This window comes from Diabrotica virgifera, chromosome 5, assembly GCF_917563875.1.
Source record: "Diabrotica virgifera virgifera chromosome 5, PGI_DIABVI_V3a".
NCBI classification, from domain to species: domain Eukaryota; kingdom Metazoa; phylum Arthropoda; class Insecta; order Coleoptera; family Chrysomelidae; genus Diabrotica; species Diabrotica virgifera.
In genome coordinates, this window is record NC_065447.1 from 194,650,113 (window position 1) to 194,662,610 (window position 12,498).

Consider the following 12,498-nt stretch of genomic DNA (forward strand, 5'->3'; position numbering starts at 1 on the left):
GTATCAGAGTTGTATTATTGGCCTAAGATGCGAAAAACTATTCACAATTATGTTCGTAAATGTCAAGTATGTGCTGCTTGTAAACCTTCAAATCTCCCTCAAGCTGGTTTGATGGGTTCGTATAGAAATATTAATCATCCATTTCAGATGGTGTCATGTGATCTGTTAGGTCCTTATCCTCGTTCTAAAAATGGTAACTCATTCGTGTTTGTTATTGTGGATTGGTTTACGAAATTTTCATTAGTTCAGCCTTTGTCTAAAGCTACTTCAAGAGCTGTATGTAGATTTTTAGAGAATCATGTTTTTCTTATTTTTGGAGCTCCACAAATTGTGTGTTGTGATAATGGTAAGCAATTTACCTCTACCATGTTTAAGAATCTTATGTCTAAGTATTCTGTTCAGAAAATTTTTTATAATGCGAATTTCCATCCCCAAGTTAATCACACAGAACGTGTAAACAAGTCCATCGTTACTGCTATACGTTCGTATTGTCACGAAAATCATCGTACTTGGGATGAAAACATACATCAGATAGGTCAAGCTATTCGCCTATCCAAGCATGAAATAACCGGACAAACACCATCATTTTTGGTTTTTGCTCGTCAAGTTCCAATAAGTGGAGACTTTTATGGTAAAATTCATGAAAACGCTGATAATCTATGGTCAGTTGAAAGTAAGATTCATCGTTTAGAAGATACTCAAGTCATGCCAAAGATTTTTGAAGATGTCAGAAAACGTATCAAGAACTCGTATGTAAAGTCTAAAGCTCGTTATGATTTGCGAAAAAGGAATATTCAGTTTCATGTTGGAGATGCTGTTTGGAAGAAGAATTTCCAAAAGTCCGACAAAAGTAATTATACTGCAGCTAAATTGTTGCCAAAGTATGTTCCTTGTGTAATAACTCGGGTTATTAGTCCATTAGTATATGAGCTTAAATCGCGAGATGGAACACGTCTGGGTAGATGGCATATTTCTACTTTGGTCCCAGATACTACGGGTTTTGATGACTCTGATAGTTCTGTGCATGATGGTGATAACAATGATGATATATATGATGAGTCTTCTGACTCCTCTGTTTAGTAATAGAGTTATTGTCTTGTAAATGGTACACATTTTTCCATTTAGGTTGAATTTGTGAACCTTTATTTTTGAGTGGTTATTTTGTTTTTGTCTTTGTTGAATATATGTATTTCACTTTGTTAATTACTAATACAAACCGGATACAATGAAAGTTTAGTATGTGTTGATGTAGATTCTATTGAAATAAGTAGTTAATGATAAGTATTATGACAAGCTTAGAACTTAGTTGTCCGTAATTTTTCAGTTCTCTTTCTATTCTGGTTTTTGTTGTTCTTTTAATTACTTACTTCTTAAGTTAATAGTTACAACTTCCATTCGTTAAGAGAATACTGAAGTCATTTTGTTGTTGCGGTCAAGTTCACGACAGTATAGTTTGGTAAAGCTGTTGAGCTTAGTCATAATTCTAATGTTAGTTTTGTTCAAACGATAAATGGTTGATTTTATGTATCCCATTTAGTTAGTTGGTGCAAAGGAATTATATTCATAATTTTGATTTACTTTGGTAGGTAAATAGAACATTAAGTTGGTGTATATGAAATTGTTGTCTGTAAATCTGTAAGATTTTCATGGAAACTTCTGCTTTCTGGCTTCCTAATTCAAGACTTTCGTGTCTTTAGCTATGATCCAGTTGTTAAGTGAAACTTCCTTAAGCATTTTATAGGTGTATGGTAGTGGTCACCTTATTTGACCTATTCTATTGTACTTTTAATTGTTAGCTCTCAGTACACAATACCTTAAGTTGTGTTTTAACTTCTGATAAGTTTAAGTCAGTAAAAGATACAACGTGTTATGGTAAACATTTCATAACCCCAAATTTAGTTATGTATGTAGATATTTTGGTTGTAGTGACCTGATATATGTACGTATACATATATATTTTTTGTAAGTTCACCGCTGTTATAAATGGTTTTGTAGGAATTTCGGTGAGAAGGATATAATATGTAGTAACTTAGGGTTGTCCTAATATATATAGATATATTTTTTTTTAAATTTTGATTGGTTTTTTTTGTTAGACTTTATCTTTAGTGGTATGAATGGGTTACGAAACTGTGTCTTTAATGACAAGGAAGTTTTCAGAGTTCGACGTGGATTGTATTTGGTTGGGTAGATAGATATTCCTACGGGTCGCTATCGACTATACTGATCAGCACTACTGCTATCTTGCTAACATGGTCTCTTCTGCAGATTCGTTAGATTATTCATAGTACTTTAGTCGGAGTACCACTCAATTGTAAATTAGTAGAGTCAAAAATTTTAGATTGGTAAATTCTATAATTTACTAGGGTTTAGTTGGGAGTACTTGGATTTGTCCTAAATTCTAGATTTGTACGTGGATTTTGTTTTGAGTACAAAGTGAATGATGTTTCTTTTGTTTGCGAAGTTCATACTGGAGTGTTGTCGGATTTTCTTTCATATGAATAGTGTATAGTGTGAGGTTTGAGTTCAGAGCCACGGCGCAATTTACATCCTGCGAGGCCGCTCTCAAAACTATCCATCGATGGATGATAGCTCTTCAGGATAGTTCTGATCTTCAAAAGTTACGGATTTCGTAGTTAGGGATATTACTAAATATTCGTATCGTATGCCTTACTTTTTTGTTTAGATCAGGTAATCAGATTTGAAAGTGATCTGAAGCACGATGCTGTATGGATGAGCGAATGATTGTAGATGAATCTGTATTGCGGGCCCGAATAAAAGGTGTGTGTTAGGAGAAATGTACGAGTATCTGCAACAGAGAGCTCAATTCTTTTGATTGGTTGGCCTAAATTTTGGTATTTGGCAATATAGAACCTTTAGTTGAAATATATTTTTTTTTGTTTTTGTTGCTTGTCACGATTTCTTACGAAAGGAAGAGATCTCATTAATAAATATGTGGTTCATTATTGTCTACATCAATGAGTGAATTTTTTTTTCGTTATTTTGGTTGGTAGGAAAGAGAAAAAAAACCCTTTCGAGTTTTTTTTGCACGGTTTTTGGGGGAGTTGTTACGGTTGAAAGGTCTTTTTCTCAAAGTTCTTGTATAATTCATAATGAATATCAAATTTTGATAAGATGTATAACAAGTTGTATACCTATTAGGCCTTATTTAACATTTAAATAGTAACGGAAATAGTAAATACTATATTTTATTTTGATTGGGCTAAGTTCAAGGTTTCTGTCAGGTGCTAAATATATAATTAAGGCTAAGATAATTTTGAGGCTGGTCTTCGTTGATAGCTTGAAGTAAAAGCATGGTTTTTTAAGTAAACCGATCAGACTTCGATCAAGATGTGCATATATTATCACAAATTATATTTTGGATTATTCTAAAGATTACATCAGTTTGTGGAACATCGTATGGACTTAGTTTTCCGATTCCTTGTTGGAGATTATAGAATCTAGTTTCTGTGAAAGCCTTCGTTAGCCATACATTTTTTGCACGAAGAAAAAACCACGTGTTTCCACCGCATAGATTTTCCAGAATTTTGTATACAGGCTGTGAATTATATGTATTTTAAATATTAGTTGGAGACCTTTGTCCGCTGAAGTCGGATATTTATTCCGATTTGATGTTTGCCGAAATGCAATAATGAAGTTGTTGGATGCAACTTTTTCTATTGGTTGTTTGTAAGAATGTTGATGGTGTGAAGACGTTCAAGTTTTGGAACTAAAGGTTAGTGAAATTATTTACATCACTACTTTCGCGTAGAAAAGACTATTCTTTTGTTTGTTTTTTTTTATTTGAGAGACACTTCAACATCTCACTAGTCAATCTGTTCCTAAGATAGATAATATCTTATTACTTCATTAAAGTCATAATAAAATTATAATTCAACAGTTTTATTTTAAAATAATGTAAAGAGCTCTTAGGGAATTTAGGTACTTTAGTTGAAACCTCTTCGAGGTGACTTTTTAGCAAGTGTTTTTCTCTTTCATTTCAAACATTGTAACGATATACTTATTATATTGATGTTTATAATAAATAATATTTGTTTTGGTAATAAAGTTATATGTATTTACTATTTAATTTATAATTCTCACATATTTTTGCTGGCGCCCTGTAATTAGATATTCCTAAAATCTACTTTGAATAAATCATTTTAGGCCAGACTAAAATAATTCCTTCTTATGTTTTCTAACCCACCCCAGAGAAGTCTCAAATCTCTATGGTCTGACTTTTATTTGTTTGTTTTCTTTAAATTAACTATAGCTGTTACAGAGAAAGCGTCTTTCTTGGTAACAAGATATCGAAATCAAGTCAAGTCAAACTTTTTTATACAAAAAGTTTGATTTTCAAGTCAAGTCAAGTTTGTTGAGTAAAATCAAACTAGTTTGACTTAATGCATCTCTAAGGAAAACTGGTGTTACAGACGCAATAACAAAATTACAATGCTGAAATAGAACTAGGCAGGCCATGTTTGCCAGGGTCCGAGTTGAACCAAGGAAATTGTAGAATAAAGACCTAGACTCGACGCTTGTTGTAATAGGACGTCCTCAACAAAATGGTCGGAGGAAATTAAGCATACCTGGATTTAAAGCACTCAAGAGCAGAAGCAATGGAATTATTATTGATATTGCTATTTATGATGATAATGATGATGAATATTTCTGTATAGTGATAGTTACAACAAATTCAATTCCTTGTCCTTTGCCTTGGCAAAACCAATTTACCAAACATTTTTTAAATAAATTTGAGTTACAAAATAATATTTCGACGGTTGAAAGGTAAAAGGTTACCCACAATAAATCAACTTTTTTCAGGAAGTAGAAAAAAAGCTATATTTAAGTAATTTTATGAGGAATTAACCTAATAATTTTTTTTATTAATTTATAGATGATTGACTGATCTACAAACTAATGAGAAAAATTATTAGATTAATTCCTCATAAAATTACTTAAATGGAACGTTTTTCAGACTTCCTGAAAAAAGTTGATGCGGTTACAACCTTTTACTAGTCCTGTCGCCAGTGGGGATACAACGGCCTCCTTAATTCAGATGGACTTACCCAAGATTTTTTATGTATTTTGACCCGTAGAACACGAATTTTTTGGGTAACAGTCGATCCGGATGTCGATAGGATTGTTATAAACAAAGAATTTGAGGAATCACATAACAGCGATTTTTCGCAAAACAAAACATTTTTTTATATTTTTTGGGTCATTCTAAGCAAAAAATGTTTTTACAAGTTTTTTCGTAGGATGCATAGTTTTCGAGATAAACGCGGTTGAACTTTCAAAAAATCGAAAAATTTCAATTTTTGAACCCGAATAACTTTTGATTGAAAAATAAAATAGCAATTCTGCTTACCGCATTTGAAAGTTCAAGTCAAATTCTATCGGTTTTGATTACTTTCATTGCTAAAAATTATTTCTTTTATTGTTAAACAAAGCTATAAACACAGTGATTGAATGATGTTTTGAATGCATTTCCCATTTGAAATCGAACGAGTAGGCGCGCATACCGACAATTTCTACGTAGATTACGTACATTAAAACGCATGCATTGGGCACGGGAAACACTATGTGTTTATGGCTTTGTCTACCAAATAAAGTCTTAATTTTTAGCAATGCAAATAATCAAAACCGATAGAATTTGACTTGAACTTTCAAACGCAGTAAGCAGAATTGCTATTTTATTTTTTAATCAAAAGTTATTCGAGTTCAAAAATTGCACTTTTTCGATTTTTGAAAGTTCAACCGCGTTTATCTCTAAAACTATGCATCCTACGAAAAAACTTGTTAGAACATTTTTTGCTGAGAATCACCCGAAAAATACAAAAAAATGTTTTGTTTTGCGAAAAATCGCTGTTATGTAATTCCTCAAGTTCTTTGTTTATAACAAACTTATCGACATCCGGATCAACTGTTATCCAAAAAATTCTTGTTCTACGGGTCAAAATACATAAAAAATTTGGTTAAGTCCATCTGAATTAAGGAGGCCATTGTACCCCCCTGGCGACAGGACTATACCTTTCAACCGTCGATTTTATCCTTTTATAGGCACTAAATTTTGTACACATATAAATGTGTTAAGAATGGTTAAATATTTCTTAGGGACAAGATATTATATTTAGATAAATATAAACACTATCAACAGATTGGTAATTAGTCACTGTCTTGTCTAATTAAATATCTATGAGAGAAAGCTAATAATAAAATCAATTATCGTATGATTGGTTTGACCGCACCTGTTTATTAAAGTCTCGAACAATAAAGTGGAGCACAGATACTGAATGAATTTTATACAATCTAAAACTATTATCATCTCAGTTAGCCGTGATCGTCTAGTGGTTAGGACCCCACGTTGTGGCCGTGGTAACCCAGGTTCGAATCCTGGTCACGGCATATGGGATATGTTTTGCAATAATTTTTTTAAATGTGTTAATTTTTTGTTAATTTTACAAATGCAGTAAACACTCTCATAGCAGTAGAAGAACAAAATATATTTAATATAGAACATTTCTCCTCTCTCCGCGTATCTTTAATATCTATGTGGAACGTATTATTGAAAAATTTGAAGTAAAGCCCAGAATGTTGCAAAATCTACGGAACTGTGATCAGGAAGCTAAGGCGTGTAGACGACACTGTGGAACGGGCTGAGTTTAAAGAACCCGTGTTGAGCTGGCCCCCCCCCCCCCCACTTGTAAAAATTAAAAAACAAATAGCCCTGATTTATGAGCTATTTATGAGCTCTCATATTCCGCAAACTAAAAATTTTGAGCTCGTTCCACTGAGCAGGAATTTAATACCCTAGTGGGGGGGGGGGGCTGAGTCAGCCCCCCCCCCCCACTACTTAAAAATAGGAATATTGAATCGGTTTTTGCGGCAGAATTACGAGCTATTTATGAGCTCTTGAAATTATATAGTTTCGATTTTTGAGCTCATCCCCTTCACCCCCAAACAACCCTTTAATTGATTTAACTTAAGAGAAAGATGCTGAGAAAACTTAAAATATATCGTATTGCGGATATAATTCCTATAGCTTATATACTCTAACAATAAACTCTTAAATCAAGGGCATTTCGATTGTTGAGCTACAACCCCTTCGCAAGAAAACCACCCTATCTTCCCGGCTTAAGAGAAAGTTGTACTTAAAATGCGTTAAACTAATTATTTGGCGACTACATATCATTTAATAATTTATAAGCTTCCAAATTACGCGCATTTAGATCAGTAAATTGCAATTTATTTTGTATAGTGCAGTCACTGAAGGTAAAAATCAACGATTACCTTCAAGTTCGGTGAACCTTCATCGATTTTCACGAAAATTGGTCAGTGGTTAGAGGATACGTCAAGAAACAAAGGTGACATGGTACCACCTTGCGCCTTTACCCTGAGGGTGGATACCGCCCCATCTCGGGGGTGAAAATTATTTTATAAAAAATAACTGCACAAATCAATAAAAGAACAAATTAAAAGCAAAATTTATTATATAAAGTTAATAAAATAAGTCAATACTTTTTAAGTTATTAAAGATCAAAGATTTTAATTATTTGTGAAAAAAATGCATGTTTTGAAGAGGTTTTTTGTAAATCACTGAAAAACTGTAAGTTTTTACAAAAAAGTTAATAGTAGTTTAATTCGTATAGCTTATATTCTAAGAATAAACTCTTAAATCACGCACCTTTCGATTATATAGCTACAACCCCTTCGCAAGAAAACGACCCCATTTTCCCGGCTTAAGAGAGAGTTGTTCTTAAAATAATTTAAATTGATTATTTGGCGACTACATATCGTTTAATAATTTATTAGCTTGCAAAATATACGCATCTCAATTATTGAATTGCCATTTTCTTTCTATAGTGCAGTCACTGAAGGTAAAAATCAACTATTACCTTCGATTTCGGTAAATCTCCATTTATTTTCACGAATTGACAATAACAACTTGGGGTTTTAGCCTGGAGTATATGTCACCCCTTCTCGGGAGTGAAAATTACTTTATTAAAAGTAACCCCACAAATCGAGAGAGGGACAAATTTTAGGCAAAATTTGTTATATAATGTGATTAAAATAAATCAATACTTTTTGAGTTATTAAAGATCAAATATTTTAATTTTTGGAAAGAAAATGCATGCTTTAGAGCGATTTTTCATAAATGACTCAAAAACTGTAAGTTTTTACAAAAAAGTTTTCATCACTAAAATTGAAGCTAATAAAAAATATAATAAATTGCTTACTTGAAAAACCGTTAATGTTAATTTAAAGTAAGTTGTTGGTAATTAAATGTATATTTTTTTCCGCGACTGTTCAAATCTAAGGGTTCAAGCTTAAATAACGGGAAAAAGATGCATTTTATAACACTTAGGTACTAAATACTTGTCAAAGTACTTAGAAATACCCATCAAAAATAAAATCCAGAAAAAGTTGATAGTATCAAAATCCGCTCACTTTTCGTGAAAATAAATGGAGATTTACCGAAATCGAAGGTCATAGTTGATTTTTACCTTCAGTGACTGCACTATAGAAAGAAAATGGCAATTCAATAATTGAGATGCGTATATTTTGCGAGCTCATAAATTATTAAACAATATATAGTCGACAAATAATTAATTTAAATTATTTTAAGTACAACCCTCTCTTAAGCCGGGAATATGGGATGGTTTTCTTGCGAAGGGGTTGTAGTTCAATAATCGAAAGGCGCGTGATTTTAGAGTTTATTCTTAAAATATAAGCTATACGAATTAAACTACTATTAACTTTTTTGTAAAAACTTACAGTTTTTCAGTGATTTACAAAAAACCTCTTCAAAACATGCATTTTTTTCACAAATAATTAAAATCTTTGATCTTTAATAACTTAAAAAGTATTGACTTATTTTATTAACTTTATATAATAAATTTTGCTTTTAATTTGTTCTTTTATTGATTTGTGCAATTATTTTTTATAAAATAATTTTCACCCCCGAGAAGGGGCGGTATCCATCCTCAGGGTAAAGGCGCAAGGTGGTACCATGTCACCTTTGTTTCTTGACGTATCCTCTAACCACTGACCAATTTTCGTGAAAATCGATGAAGGTTCACCGAAATTGAAGGTAATCGTTGATTTTTACCTTCAGTGACTGCACTATACAAAATAAATTGCAATTTACTGATCTAAATGCGCGTAGTTTGGAAGCTTATAAATTATTAAATGATATGTAGTCGCCAAATAATTAGTTTAACGCATTTTAAGTACAACTTTCTCATAAGCCGGGAAGATAGGGTGGTTTTCTTGCGAAGGGGTTGTAGCTCAATAATCGAAATGCCCTTGATTTAATAGTTTATTCTTAGAGTATATAAGCTATAGGAATTATATCCGCAATACGATATATTTTAAGTTTTCTCAGCATCTTTCTCTTAAGTAAAATCAATTAAAGGGTTGTTTGGGGGTGAAGGGGATGAGCTCAAAAATCGAAACTATATAATTTCAAGAGCTCATAAATAGCTCGTAATTCTGCCGCAAAAACCGATTCAATATTCCTATTTTTACGTAGTGGGGGGGCTGACTCAGCCCCCCCCCACTAGGGTATTAAATTCCTGCTCAGTGGAACGAGCTCAAAATTTTTAGTTTGCGGAATATGAGAGCTCATAAATAGCTCATAAATCAGGGCTATTTGTTTTTTAATTTTTGCAAGTGGGGGGGGGCCAGCTCAACACGGGTGTTTAAAGATAAACTCCGCAAAAACCAAAGCTCAGAAAACTGTCGTCGATATACGCATAACTAATAGCTTAAGGTACTAGTACACTTTAGAAGACCAACAATAATAATTTTTTTCAAGAATTTTTTTCTCAGAACCTTTATTAAATAAATATGAACATAAAACTTTTTACATATTAATATCTAACTTTTAGAGAGTACAAAAAATATATCTTTTTTCATTTATGCACGTACACTAATATTGTAGAAGGCGCAAAATTCGAGGCCTCGAAAAATGATGGCGGACAGTTAATCTCAGGATTGGGATATTTTAAACGAAAAAATCGTACTGCATTTGCAAAAGGAAGGTTTCTTACGTGACAATTTACCACAATTTAACCAAAAAATAAAAAATAAATATTTTTGAACCATAAAAAACTGAAGAAAAACGGAGCTATTCTTTCAAAAAAATTTTCCCGTAAAATCTTTTGTTTGCGGAATTTTTCACTAACGGTGGTAAATTGTCACGTAAGAAACCTTTCTTTTTCAAATGCCGTTCGATTTTTTTGTTCCAGAGATCCCAATCCTGAGATTAACTGTCCGCCATCGGATCTACTTTTTTTCGAGGCCTCGACTTTGGCGCCCTCTACAATATTAGTATACGTGCATAAATGAAAAAAGATATATTTTTTGTATTCTCTAAGAGTTAGGTATTAAAATGTAAAGTATTTTATGTTCATTTTTAATAAATGTTCTGAGAAAAAAAATCTTGAAAAATGCTTATTTTTGGACTTCTAAAGTGAACTAGTACCTTGAGAACTTTAAAATACCTCTACGAAATTAAATAAACAAAATCATAGAGACGTGGAATAGAACTAATAATAACTGTATACTGTATAATTGTTTAGAGAAACTTCTGTTGATTGGCAGAAAAGAAATTTAATTTCGTTTCAAATTTAGTTACGTTTCAATCAGCCAATTATCTATCCCAAAAATCTATCATCACCAAAAAAACACAAGTTTCAAAAGTGTGCCAAATATAAATTCCACGTCAAATTAATAATAGGGAAGGAAAGTATGCTAAATTTGCAGTTACTCGAGCGTTATGGGGACCTTTTCGCTTGTGAAAAGTAGGTCCTAAAACCAAAAGAAGTTGAGTTAAGTTTTCCATAAAGTGGGGACTTTCCATTTTTAATTTAATTTTCCATTTCCAACAATCGTTTTTTCCGATTATAGCGCCACCTATCCATAATTCGAAAAAGTGTCTCGAAAGAAAGTTGATTATTTTTACTTAAAGAATACAAATCTGCAATAAAAATTGGGGGCTCCTATTTAAGATTTTAAAGTAACCCTCACCCCACCTCCGTGGGGGTCGTGTTTGGTGCCATTCGATAGATTTTTCAAAAATATTGAATACATACATGATTTTGCAGTTTTTCGATCTGATGTTCATTTCGCGAAATATCGCGGGGTTATATTTAAAATTTTAAATTTACCCCCCAACGCTCTCCGTGGGGGGTCGTGTTTGGTACAATTCGATAGATTTTTGGAAAATATTGAATACGTTTTTTTAGTTTTTCGATTGGACGTTGATTTCGCGAAATATTCGCTTTTTTTGTGAAACTTTGTGACTCGCCCATTTTCTTACGCCACGCTCAAATCGTCAGATTTTTGAAATTATATACTCTTTTGCATGTACTTAACTTACCTTATCTTAATCTGACAGTTTCGAATTTTTCTAAGGATAGATTTTTTTTCGGACCCCCTTAACGAACTCCCCTGTATTAAGAGCCAATATATGGTAGAGGTACATTTACAGGGTACAAGGTTTCTCCCCATGTGATAATCTGACGCGCTCGAGTAACTGCAAAAAACCCCGCTTTGGCTCCCCTACCACAATAAAGTAGATTGAATTTCGGCAGCTGTCTTATTATCATTATATCGCAGAGTTTATACCGTAATCATACCACAATAAAGAAGAATAATTTAGACTTAAAATTTCGAAACCTTTTCACTATCTGTAATTTTATCTTATCTGTATATTCAAGGGTTGTCCAAAATTTTTTCCTGAAAGCTATATAAATAATAAGTCTTTCGAGGTTATAGCAAATAATGACATTAGGAACAGTGCTACTTTTTCACCATTGTGAAATTTATTATCTCCCACTTGGCCAATGTATGTACCTACTTATTCTCTTCAACATGAGACAATTTGACTAGTTTGTGTAAAACGAATATTTGACTTTATGCTTCTTTTAGACTGTTATATAGACGACACTAAGGTACTGACTGAATATTAATTAACTGGAATTAAGTGGAATAAAAACATTACAATAAAAGATTAGTGGAAAATTAGAATGAAGTAGATGTTTATTATATGATATAAGATTATCATAATTTAAAATTGCATGGCTTATCCAAACTGATTAAACTGTACTCTTGAAGCCGACACGCCTGACTGAGCTTTCAATTATGTATTTGAAATGAAAGTAGAGCATTAACTAGAAGTAATTTTTATATGTTCAAGAACTTTTATAATCTCAAATAGCCGTGATCGTCTAGTGGTTAGGACCCCACGTTGTGGCCGTGGTAACCCAGGTTCGAATCCTGGTCACGGCATATGAGATATTTTTTATAATTTATGTGATTTTTTTGCAACTTTTATGAATAAACTATCTTCTAAGACAACAGGAATAGAAGTCGGACTACCATAAATAAATATTTGAAAGAAACACAACTAGAAAGTAGTAAGATCTTATTATTATAGATATGTGCCATATATTAGTAGGATCAACGAATGTTATTGTGTACAGTGCGATGGAA

The 12,498-nt window shown here is 32.5% G+C and overlaps 2 non-coding genes across 2 annotated transcripts; both read left to right on the forward strand.

Annotated features, from left to right (window-relative positions):
• The first annotated feature begins 6,333 nt into the window (after positions 1-6,333).
• On the forward strand, positions 6,334-6,405 carry Trnah-gug (transfer RNA histidin (anticodon GUG)). Its single transcript has one exon. It is a non-coding gene; the product is annotated as a tRNA-His (tRNA).
• A 5,817-nt stretch (positions 6,406-12,222) lies between these two features.
• Positions 12,223-12,294, forward strand: Trnah-gug (transfer RNA histidin (anticodon GUG)). The gene has a single exon. It is a non-coding gene; the product is annotated as a tRNA-His (tRNA).
• Positions 12,295-12,498: the final 204 nt, after the last annotated feature.